The sequence below is a fragment of the Heptranchias perlo genome, unplaced genomic scaffold (genome assembly GCF_035084215.1).
Source record: "Heptranchias perlo isolate sHepPer1 unplaced genomic scaffold, sHepPer1.hap1 HAP1_SCAFFOLD_528, whole genome shotgun sequence".
Taxonomy (NCBI): domain Eukaryota; kingdom Metazoa; phylum Chordata; class Chondrichthyes; order Hexanchiformes; family Hexanchidae; genus Heptranchias; species Heptranchias perlo.
This window is the reverse complement of record NW_027139546.1, coordinates 123231-135513: the sequence shown is the minus strand read 5'-3', so window position 1 is coordinate 135513 and position 12283 is coordinate 123231.

Below are 12283 nucleotides of genomic sequence, written 5' to 3'. Positions count from 1 at the left end.
AGGGAGGGGGCGAGGAGGCCATGGAGGGGATTGGAACAGGAGGGATGGGAATTTTAATGATGTGAAGAGTTGGGCTTTGAGGGAGGGGAGGGAGGTGGTGAAACGTGGGGTTGGGGAGAGGGGGATGAGGGGCGAGCACTGTCGCCCTATCAGGAGGAGAGGGGGAGAATTCGGAAACACATTCCACTGAGGCTCCGAGACGCAAAAGCAAGGGATAACCACAAGAATTAAAGGCACCCTCCCCACTTCACCCACAAGAGCCTGAGCTGGACAGATGGCATTGCAGTCGTGGTCAAGCCTGATCCACGCCCTTCCAGATGGACGGTGATGAGCGAACAGCAGTACAGTGGGAGGGGGCGGGTGTGGTCACTCACCATTCGTTCCCCCCCCCGCCCCTTCCCCTCACATGGCTCGGGATTGGGTTTCCTGAGGGCATCTATTTCCAGACACAAAGAACTTTCCGGAACTTGAGGTGCACGCACGAGAAAGGGAAAGAGAGGGAGAAGGAGGAAGAGGGGGAGAAGGAGGAAGAGGGGGAGAAGGAGGAAGAAAAGGGGAAAGAGGAAGAGAAGGAGAAGGGGAAAGAGGAGGAGGAGGAGAAGGAGGAAGAGGAGGAGAAGGAGGAAGAGGAGAAGGAGGAGGAGGAGACGATGGAGAAAGAGAAGGGGAAGGAGGAAGAGAAGGAGAATGAGGAAGAGGAGGAGAAGGAGGAAGAGGACATGGAGAAAGAGAAGGGGAAAGAGGAAGAGAAAAAGAACCAGAAAGAGGAGGAGAAGGAGATGGAGAAAGGGAAGGAGAAAGAGATGGAGAGAAAGAGCAGAAGAAGGAGATGGAGAAAGAGAAGAAGAAGAAGAAGGAGAAAGAAGAAGAAGAGAAGGAGCAGACAATGGAGAAAAAGGAGAAAGAGGAGGAGGAGGAGATGGAGAAAGAGAAGAAGAAAGTGGAAGAGGAGGAGGAGGAGATGGAGAATGAGAAGGGGAAAGAGGAAGAGAAGGAGAAGGAGAAAGGGGAGGAGGAGAACAAGAAGGAGAAAGAAGAAGAGGAGGAGGAGATGGAGAAACAGGAGGGAAAAGAGGAAGAGAAGGAGAAGGAGAAAGAAGAAGAGGAGGAAGAGGAGGAGAAGGAGAAAGAGAAGGAGAAAGAGATGGAGAAAGAGGAGTAGGAGAAGGAGAGGCAGAAAGAGTAGAAGAAGAAAGAGAAGGAGAAAGGAAGGAGATGAATAAGAAGAAAGAGAAATTGGAGAAAAAGGAGAAAGAGAACGAGGAAGCAAAGGAGAAAAAAAATTCTCATTGGTCACTAAAACGTTGATTTATTTATTTATATTTTTTTGGTTCACCCATTCAAACCTCACCTGCCCGCGTGCAGAACTTGGCAAGTTGGGGGTCTAAAGTTGGGTCTAAAGGAGCAAAGGGCAGAAGGGACGGTTCTCAGCCTCCTTGGGCGGAGCGAAAATAACTGAATGGTCAAGGCTGAGAGGGACCGAGAATGCCTTCATAAACTGAAAGCTCAGCGCCCCTTTAGATATAAATATAAATAATTATTATTCTTCTTCATTCTGAGGATGCAGGCGAGGCCGGCATCTATTGCCCATTCCCCCAGTTGCCCCTTGAGAAGGTGGTGGGTGGGGAGCTGCCTTCCCCTTTCTTTAGCCGCTGCTGGTTTTGAATCAACTGGGGGGGGGGGTGGGGGCTCGCGGGGCCCCTTAAGACTCGACCGCTAAAGGCTCACAAGGAGGACACCAGAACCAAGAGGTCATGCTTATCAGGAGAGGGTGAACAGGCTGGGGCTCTTTTCTCTGAAGAGGAGGAGGCTGAGGGGTGACCTGATCGAGGTCTTTAAGATTACGGAAGGGGTTTCGATAGGGTAGACGCAGAGAAGACGTTCCCACTTGTAGCGGGGAGACCAAAACTAGAGGGCCATAAATATAAGATAGTCACTAATAAATCCAATCGGGAATTCAGGAGAAACTTCTTTACCCGGAGAGCGGGGAGAATGTGGAGCTCACTCCCACATGGAGTGGTCGAGGGGAATAGCGGAGATGGATTTAAGGGGAAGCCGGATAAACACATGAGGGGGAAAGGAATAGAAGGATATGGTGATAGGGTGAGATGGAGTAGGGGAGGGAGGAGGCTCGTGTGGAGCATAGAGGCCAGCACGGACCAGTTGGGCCGAACGGCCTGTTTCTCTGCTGTACGCTCGATGTAACTCGATGTGTATAGAATTTTTTTTTAAAGCAGACAATCTCAGAGAAGGTTCAGAATTCAAGTCGAAATGTCAGTCAAGAAGTGGACAGAAGCAGAAAGACAAAACTACAATAACTTGTATTATTACATCGCCTTTAACGCAGTAAAACGTCCCCCGAGGCCCTTCACAGGAGCATAAATCAGACAAAATCCGACTCCGAGCCACATGAGGAGATATTAGGGACAGGTGACCAAAAGCTCGGTCAAAGAGGTAGGTTTTAAGGAGCGTCTTAAAGGAGGAGAGAGAGAGGCGGAGAGGTTTAGGGAGGGAATTCCAGAGCTCGGGGCCCGGGCAGCTGAAGGCACGGCCGCCAATGGTGGGAGCGATGGAAATCGGGGGATGGGCAAGAGGCCAGAATTGGAGGAGCGCAGAGATCAGGGAGGGTCGAAGGGGCTGGAGGAGGTTACAGAGATAGGGAGGGAGGGGGCGAGGAGGCCATGGAGGGGATTGGAACAGGAGGGATGGGAATTTTAATGATGTGAAGAGTTGGGCTTTGAGGGAGGGGAGGGAGGTGGTGAAACGTGGGGTTGGGGAGAGGGGGATGAGGGGCGAGCACTGTCGCCCTATCAGGAGGAGAGGGGGAGAATTCGGAAACACATTCCACTGAGGCTCCGAGACGCAAAAAGCAAGGGATAACCACAAGAATTAAAGGCACCCTCCCCACTTCACCCACAAGAGCCTGAGCTGGACAGATGGCATTGCAGTCGTGGTCAAGCCTGATCCACGCCCTTCCAGATGGACGGTGATGAGCGAACAGCAGTACAGTGGGAGGGGGCGGGTGTGGTCACTCACCATTCGTCCCCCCCCCCCCGCCCCTTCCCCTCACATGGCTCGGGATTGGGTTTCCTGAGGGCATCTATTTCCAGACACAAAGAACTTTCCGGAACGTGAGGTGCACGCACAAGAAAGAGAAAGAGAGGGAGGAAGAGGAGGAGAAGGAGGAAGAGGGGGAGAAGGAGGAAGAGAAGGGGAAAGAGGAAGAGAAGGAGAAGGGGAAAGAGGAGGAGGAGGAGACGGAGAAGGAGGAAGAGGAGGAGGAGTAGGAATGTGGAGAAAGAGAAGGGGAAAGAGGAAGAGAAGGAGAAGGGGAAAGAGGAGAAGGAGAAGGAGGAAGAGGAGGAGGAAGAGGACATGGAGAAAGAGAAGGGGAAAGAGATGGAGAAAGAGAAGGGGAAAGAGGAAGAGAAGGAGAAGGGGAAAGAGGAGGAGGAGGAGAAGGAGAAGGAGGAAGAGGAGGAGGAGGACGAGGTGGAGAAAGAGAAGGGGAAAGAGGAAGAGAAGGAGAAGGGGAAAGAGGAGAAGGAGAAGGAGGAAGAGGAGGAGGAGGAGGACATGGAGAAAGAGAAGGGGAAAGAGGAAGAGAAAAAGAACAAGAGGAGGAGAAGGAGATGGAGAAAGAGAAGGGGAAAGAGATGGAGAAAGAGAAGGGGAAAGAGGAAGAGAAGGAGAAGGGGAAAGAGGAGGAGGAGGAGAAGGAGAAGGAGGAAGAGGAGGAGGAGGACGAGGTGGAGAAAGAGAAGGGGAAAGAGGAAGAGAAGGAGAAGGGGAAAGAGGAGAAGGAGAAGGAGGAAGAGGAGGAGGAGGAGGACATGGAGAAAGAGAAGGGGAAAGAGGAAGAGAAAAAGAACAAGAGGAGGAGAAGGAGATGGAGAAAGAGAAGGGGAAAGAGATGGAGAAAGAGAAGGGGAAAGAGGAAGAGAAGGAGAAGGGGAAAGAGGAGGATGAGGAGAAGGAGAAGGAGGAAGAGGAGGAGGAGTAGGAGATGGAGAAAGAGAAGGGGAAAGAGATGGAGAAAGAGGAGAAGATGGAGATGGAGAAAAAGAAGGGGAAAGAGATGGAGAAAGAGAAAGAGGAGGAGATGGAGATGGAGAAAAAGAAGGGGAAAGAGATGGACAAAGAGAAAGAGGAGGAGATGGAGATGGAGAAAGAGAAGGGGAAAGAGGAAGAGAAGGAGAAAGAGAAGGAGAAAGAGGAGTCGGAAAAGGAGAGGCAGAAAGAGAAGAAGAAGGAGAAGGAGAAAGGAAGGAGATGAAGAAGAAGAAAGAGAAATTGGAGAAAAGGGAGAAAGAGAACGAGGAAGCAAAGGAGAAAACAAATTCTCATTGGTTACCAAAACGTTGATTTATTTATTCATAATTTTTTTGGTTCACCCATTCAAACCTCACCTGCCCGCGTGCAGAACTTGGCAAGTTGGGGGTCTAAAGTTGGGTCTAAAGGAGCAAAGGGCAGAAGGGACGGTTCTCAGCCTCCTTGGGCGGTGCGATAATAACTGAATGGTCAAGGCTGAGAGGGACCGAGAATGTCTTCATAAACTGAAAGCTCAGCCCCCCTTTAGATATAAATATAAATAATTATTATTCTTCTTCATTCTGAGGATGCAGGCGAGGCCGGCATCTATTGCCCATTCCCCCAGTTGCCCCTTGAGATGGTGGTGGGTGGGGAGCTGCCTCCTTCTTTAAGGGGGGAGATTTAATAGAGGGGATCAAAATTACGAGGGGGTTTTGATCGAGACGATGGGGAGAGACTGTTTCCAACTGGCAGGAGGGTCGGTAACCAGAGGACACGGGTTTAAGATAATTGGGGAAAGAACCAGAGAGGGGGGGAGATGAGGAGAATGTTTTTTACGCAGCGAGTTGTTCTGATCTGGAACGCGCTGCCTGAAAGGACGGTGGGGGCAGATTCAATAATAACTTTCAAAAGGGGGAATTGGATAAATAATCGAAGGGTAAAAATTTACAGGTCTTTGGGGAAAGAGCAGGGGGAGTGGGATTTTTAAAATATATTTATTCCTTCATGGGATGTGGGCGTCGCTGGCGAGGCCGGCATTTATTGCCCATCCCTAATTGCCCCTTGAGAAGGTGGTGGTGAGCCGCCTTCTTGAACCGCTGCAGTCCGTGTGGTGAAGGTTCTCCCACAGTGCTGTTAGGAAGGGAGTTCCAGGATTTTGACCCAGTGACGATGAAGGAACGGCCGATATATTTCCAAGTCGGGATGGTGTGTGACTCGGAGGGGAACGTGCAGGTGGTGTTGTTCCCATGCGCCTGCTGCCCTCGTCCTCCTAGGTGGTAGAGGTCGCGGGTTTGGGAGGTGCTGTCGAAGAAGCCTTGGCGAGTTGCTGCAGTCCATCCTGTGGATGGTACACACTGCAGCCACGGTGCGCCGGTGGTGAAGGGAGTGAATGTTTAGGGTGGTGGATGGGGTGCCAATCAAGCGGGCTGCTTTGTCCTGGATGGTGTCGAGCTTCTTGAGTGTTGTTGGAGCTGCACTCATCCAGGCAAGTGGAGAGTATTCCATCACACTCCTGACTTGTGCCTTGTAGATGGCGGAAAGGCTTTGGGGAGTCAGGAGGTGAGTCACTCGCCGCAGAACACCCAGCCTCTGATTAATGGGATTGTACTCTCAAAGAGACAGCACAGGCACGATGGGCCGAATGCCCTCCTTCTGCGCTGCACCATTCTACGACACTGTGAAATCCGATGTCTTTTATAAGTAATAAGCAGAAGCGTTCAAAGAAAACGGGACGATTTTTCTTTAAACGCTCCCTGTGATTTTGGTCCCTCGGGGTTTCTGCCCCCCCCCCAGGACAATCCTCACCCTTACCCTGCCCGCGTCCCGAGAATAAGTCGGAGAGAGGCTGCAGGTGTGTGATAGAATCATAGAATCATAGAGGTTTACAACATGGAAACAGGCCCTTCGGCCCAACATGTCCGTGTCGCCCAGTTTATGCCACTAAGCTGGTCCCAATTGCCTGCACTTGGCCCATATCCCTCTGTACCCATCTTACCCATGTAACTGTCCAAATGCTTTCTAAAAGACAAAATTGTACCCGCCTCTACTACTGCCTCTGGCAGCTCGTTCCAGACACTCACCACCCTTTGAGTGAAAAAATTGCCCCTCTGGACCCTTTTGTATCTCTCCCCTCTCACCTTAAATCTATGTCCCCTCGTTATAGACTCCCCTACCTTTGGGAAAAGATTTTGACTATCTACCTTATCGATGTCCCTCGTTATTTTATAGACTTCTATAAGATCACCCCTAAACCTCCTACTCTCCAGGGAAAAAAGTCCCAGTCTATCCAACCTCTCCCTATAAGTCAAACCATCAAGTCCCAGTAGCATCCTAGTAAATCTTTTCTGCACTCTTTCTAGTTTAATAATATCCTTTCTATAATAGGGTGACCAGAACTGTACACAGTATTCCATGTGTGGCCTTACTAATGTCTTGTACAACTTCAACAAGACATCCCAACTCCTGTATTCAATGTTCTGACCAATGAAACCAAGCATGCCGAATGACCTGGGAGCTCATCCAGAACTTTACTGCCCCCCTATCCTAACTCGTAACCAAGTCCTGTTCACCCTCCGCACCGCCCCGCCCCGCCCTCGCTGGCCGACGTTGGCTTCCGATGAGAAATTCTGTTCTCCTTTGCTTCCTCGTTCTCCAATTTCTCCTTTTCCACCTTCTCACCGCTCTCTGGGTGAAGAAGTCTCTCCTGAATTCCCGATTGGGTTCATCGGTGACTGTCTTGTGTTTATGACCTCCGGTTCTGGTCTCCCCCCAGCAAGTGGAAACGTTTACAAATCCCCTCCGTGGCCTCCTCACCCCCCTCCCTCCTCTCCCTATCTCTGTGACCTCCTCCTCCAGCCCCTACGACCCTCCCAGATCTCTGCGCTCCTCCGATTCCGGCCTCTTGCCCATTCCCCCCCTCCCCCCCTCCCCCACCCCGATTTCCATCGCTCCCACCATTGGCGGCCGTGCCTTCAGCTGCCCGGGCCCCGAGCTCTGGAATTCCCTCCCAAAACCTCTCCAACTCTCCCTCTCTCCTCCTTAAAACCTACCTCTTTGACCAACTCTTGGTCACCTGTCCCTCATATCTCCTCGTGTGGCTCGGTGTCTGATTCCTGTCTGATTTACGCTCCCGTGAAGCGCCTCAGGGGAACGTTAAAGGCGCTGATGTCAGCGCAGGTCGTTGTTGTGCGGCGAGGGTGGGGGCATGAGGAACGGGGAGGATGGGGGCAATAGGAACGGGGAGGGGGAGTGGAGGGTGAACACTTCGAATCCCCTCCCTCGAAGGCCCGGGGCTTCTGTTAAAAAGGACAGCCGGGGGATTGGAACGCACGTCTCTGAGATCCAGGAGACCACAGGATGTTGCTTAAAGCTTCCCCGCAGTTGTGCAACTGGAAACTCGCGGAACGGGCCCCGGGTTAGGTCGAAGGCGCCTCTCTCTTCTCTCTCTCTCACAAACAAAACCGCAGGTGGGCAAAAGAACCAAAGGAACAGCTCGCAGTTTACATCCAGGGCCGTCCACCGCCGCAGGACGTCCCACAGCTCGTCACAGCCAATCAAGTGTGGCCTCTGTTGCAACGTCGGGAAGCCAATCTGCGCACAGCAAGATCCCACAAAAAGCAATGTGACAAATGACCCAGGTAATCTGGGGGTTTTTTTTCAGTGATGTCGGTCGAGGGATAAATGTCGGCCCCCAGGACACCGGGGAGAGCTCCCCCCGCCACTGCTCTTCTTCGAAATAGTGGCCGTGGGATCTTTTACACCCACCCGAGAGGGGCAGACGGGGCCCTCGGTTAAACGTCTCATCCGAAAGACGGCAACTCCGACAGTGCGGCGCTCCCTCGGCGCCGACCCTCCGACAGTGCGGCGCTCCCTCAGTACCGACCCTCCGACAGTGCAGTGTCCCCTCAGTACTGACCCTCCGACAGTGCGGCGCTCCCTCAGTACCGACCCTCTGACAGTGCGGCGCTCCCTCAGTACCGACCCTCCGACAGTGCGGCGCTCCCTCAGTACCGACCCTCCGACAGTGCGGCGCTCCCTCAGTACCGACCCTCCGACAGTGTGGCGCTCCCTCAGTACCGACCCTCCGACAGTGCGGCGTTCCCTCAGTACCGACCCTCTGACAGTGCGGCGCTCCCTCAGTACCGACCCTCCGACAGTGCGGCGTTCCCTCAGTACCGACCCTCCGACAGTGCGGCGCTCCCTCAGTACTGCCCCTCCGACAGGGCGGCGCTCCCTCAGTACTGCCCCTCCGACAGTGCGGCGCTCCCTCAGTACTGACCCTCCGACAGTGCGGGGCTCCCTCAGTACTGCCCCTCCGACAGTGCGGCGCTCCCTCAGTACTGACCCTCCGACAGTGCGGCGCTCCCTCAGTACTGGCACCCGGAGCTCAAGTCTCTGGTGTGGGGAGTCAAACCCACGCCTTCTGGCTCAGAGGCAAGAGAGAGAGAAAGAAAGAGAGAGAGAGGGAGAGAGAGAGAGATGCCCACTGACCCATGACTGACAATAATAGCGTGGGAGTTTAAAGGTTAAACGAGGCCCATACTGAGCAGAGCCTCGACTGCAATATTGAGCGACCTGAGGACAATCTTCTGGGACCAATTCCTAAATGACTGCGACAAAAATAGCTCCTGTATATATATTATATAATAACACACCGTGTGTTACCGGGTATAACACTCCTGTATATATATTATATAATAACACACCGTGTGTTACTGGGTATAACACTCCTGTATATATATTATATAATAACACACCGTGTGTTACCGGGTATAACACTCCTGTATATATATTATATAATAACACACCGTGTGTTACTGGGTATAACACTCCTGTATATATATTATATAATAACACACCGTGTGTTACCGGGTATAACACTCCTGTATATATATTATATAATAACACACCGTGTGTTACCGGGTATAACACTCCTGTATATATATTATATAATAACACACCGTGTGTTACTGGGTATAACACTCCTGTATATATATTATATAATAACACACCGTGTGTTACTGGGTATAACACTCCCGTATATATATTATATAATAACACACCGTGTGTTACTGGGTATAACACTCCCGTATATATATTATATAATAACACACCGTGTGTTACTGGGTATAACACTCCTGTATATATATTATATAATAACACACCGTGTGTTACTGGGTATAACACTCCTGTATATATATTATATAATAACACACCGTGTGTTACCGGGTATAACACTCCTGTATATATATTATATAATAACACACCGTGTGTTACTGGGTATAACACTCCTGTATATATATTATATAATAACACACCGTGTGTTACTGGGTATAACACTCCTGTATATATATTATATAATAACACACCGTGTGTTACTGGGTATAACACTCCTGTATATATATTATATAATAACACACCGTGTGTTACTGGGTATAACACTCCTGTATATATATTATATAATAACACACCGTGTGTTACTGGGTATAACACTCCTGTATATATATTATATAATAACACACCGTGTGTTACCGGGTATAACACTCCTGTATATATATTATATAATAACACACCGTGTGTTACTGGGTATAACACTCCTGTATATATATTATATAATAACACACCGTGTGTTACTGGGTATAACACTCCTGTATATATTATATAATAACACACCGTGTGTTACTGGGTATAACACTCCTGTATATATATTATATAATAACACACCGTGTGTTACCGGGTATAACACTCCTGTATATATATTATATAATAACACACCGTGTGTTACTGGGTATAACACTCCTGTATATATATTATATAATAACACACCGTGTGTTACTGGGTATAACACTCCTGTATATATATTATATAATAACACACCGTGTGTTACCGGGTATAACACTCCTGTATATATTATATAATAACACACCGTGTGTTACTGGGTATAACACTCCTGTATATATATTATATAATAACACACCGTGTGTTACCGGGTATAACACTCCTGTATATATATTATATAATAACACACCGTGTGTTACCGGGTATAACACTCCTGTATATATATTATATAATAACACACCGTGTGTTATCGGGTATAACACTCCTGTATATATATTATATAATAACACACCGTGTGTTACTGGGTATAACACTCCTGTATATATTATATAATAACACACCGTGTGTTACTGGGTATAACACTCCTGTATATATATTATATAATAACACACCGTGTGTTACTGGGTATAACACTCCTGTATATATATTATATAATAACACACCGTGTGTTACTGGGTATAACACTCCTGTATATATATTATATAATAACACACCGTGTGTTACTGGGTATAACACTCCTGTATATATATTATATAATAACACACCGTGTGTTACTGGGTATAACACTCCTGTATATATATTATATAATAACACACCGTGTGTTACTGGGTATAACACTCCTGTATATATATTATATAATAACACACCGTGTGTTACTGGGTATAACACTCCTGTATATATATTATATAATAACACACACTGTGTTACCGGGTATAACACTCCTGTATATATATTATATAATAACACACCGTGTGTTACTGGGTATAACACTCCTGTATATATATTATATAATAACACACCATTAAATAAAAACGGACCTGATGCAGTTGGTGAGGGAGAAGTTAATGTGTAACAGGAACAAGTGAGTCAGGAAGGTTTGGTTACTCCATTTCATTCTGACACAACTTGCAACTTCCAAGAAAGACATTTACAGTCTCGCCTGTAAACACGAACACTCTCCCAGGCACCCCCTGTAAATACTGACACACTCCCGGGGACTCCCTGTAATTACTGACACACTCCCGGGATCCCCCGTAAATACTGACACACTCCCAGGCACCCACTGTAAATACCGACACACTCCCGGGGACCCCCTGTAAATACTGACACACTCCCGGGGACCCCCTGTAAATACGGACACGCTCCCGGGGACCCCCTGTAAATACTGACACACTCCCGGGGACCCCCTGTAAATACCGACACACTCCCGGGTACCCCCTGTAAATACTGACACACTCCCGGGTACCCCCTGTAAATACTGACACACTCCCGGGGACTCCCTGTAAATACTGACACACTCCCGGGTACCCCCTGTAAATACCGACACACTCCCGGGTACCCCCTGTAAATACTGACACACTCCCGGGGACCCCCTGTAAATACCGACACACTCCCGGGGACCCCCTGTAAATACTGACACACTCCCGGGTACCCCCTGTAAATACTGACACACTCCCGGGGACTCCCTGTAAATACTGACACACTCCCGGGTACCCCCTGTAAATACTGACACACTCCCGGGGACCCCCCTGTAAATACTGACACACTCCCGGGGACTCCCCTGTAAATACTGACACACTCCCGGGGACTCCCCTGTAAATACTGACACACTCCCGGGGACTCCCCTGTAAATACTGACACACTCCCGGAGACCCCCTGTAAATACTGACACACTCCCGGGGACTCCCCTGTAAATACTGACACACTCCCGGGGACTCCCCTGTAAATACTGACACACTCCCGGGGACCCCCTGTAAATACTGACACACTCCCGGGGACTCCCTGTAAATACTGACACACTCCCGGGGACCCCCTGTAAATACTGACACACTCCCGGGGACTCCCCTGTAAATACTGACACACTCCCGGGGACTCCCCTGTAAATACTGACACACTCCCGGGGACCCCCCTGTAAATACTGACACACTCCCGGGGACCCCCCTGTAAATACTGACACACTCCCGGGGACCCCCCTGTAAATACTGACACACTCCCGGGGACCCCCCTGTAAATACTGACACACTCCCGGGGACCCCCCTGTAAATACTGACACACTCCCGGGGACCCCCCTGTAAATACTGACACACTCCCGGGGACCCCCTGTAAAAGGGAGTTGAAACATTCTAAGCTATAAAGAGACGGGGGAAAAGAGAGAGATAGACAGATGGAGAGAGAGACACAGACAGAGAGAGAGAGAGAGAGAGACAGAGAAAGACAGAAAAAGCGAGGGAGACAGAGAGAGTGAGGAGGTAGAGACAGAGAGAGACAGAAAGAGAGACAGATTGAAGGAGAGGGAGAGAGAGACAGAGAGAGACAGAAAGAGAGAGAGGCAGAGAGAGAGAGAGAGGCAGAGACAGAGAGAGGCAGAGACAGAGAGAGAGAGACAGAGAGACAGAAAGAGAGAGAGACAGAG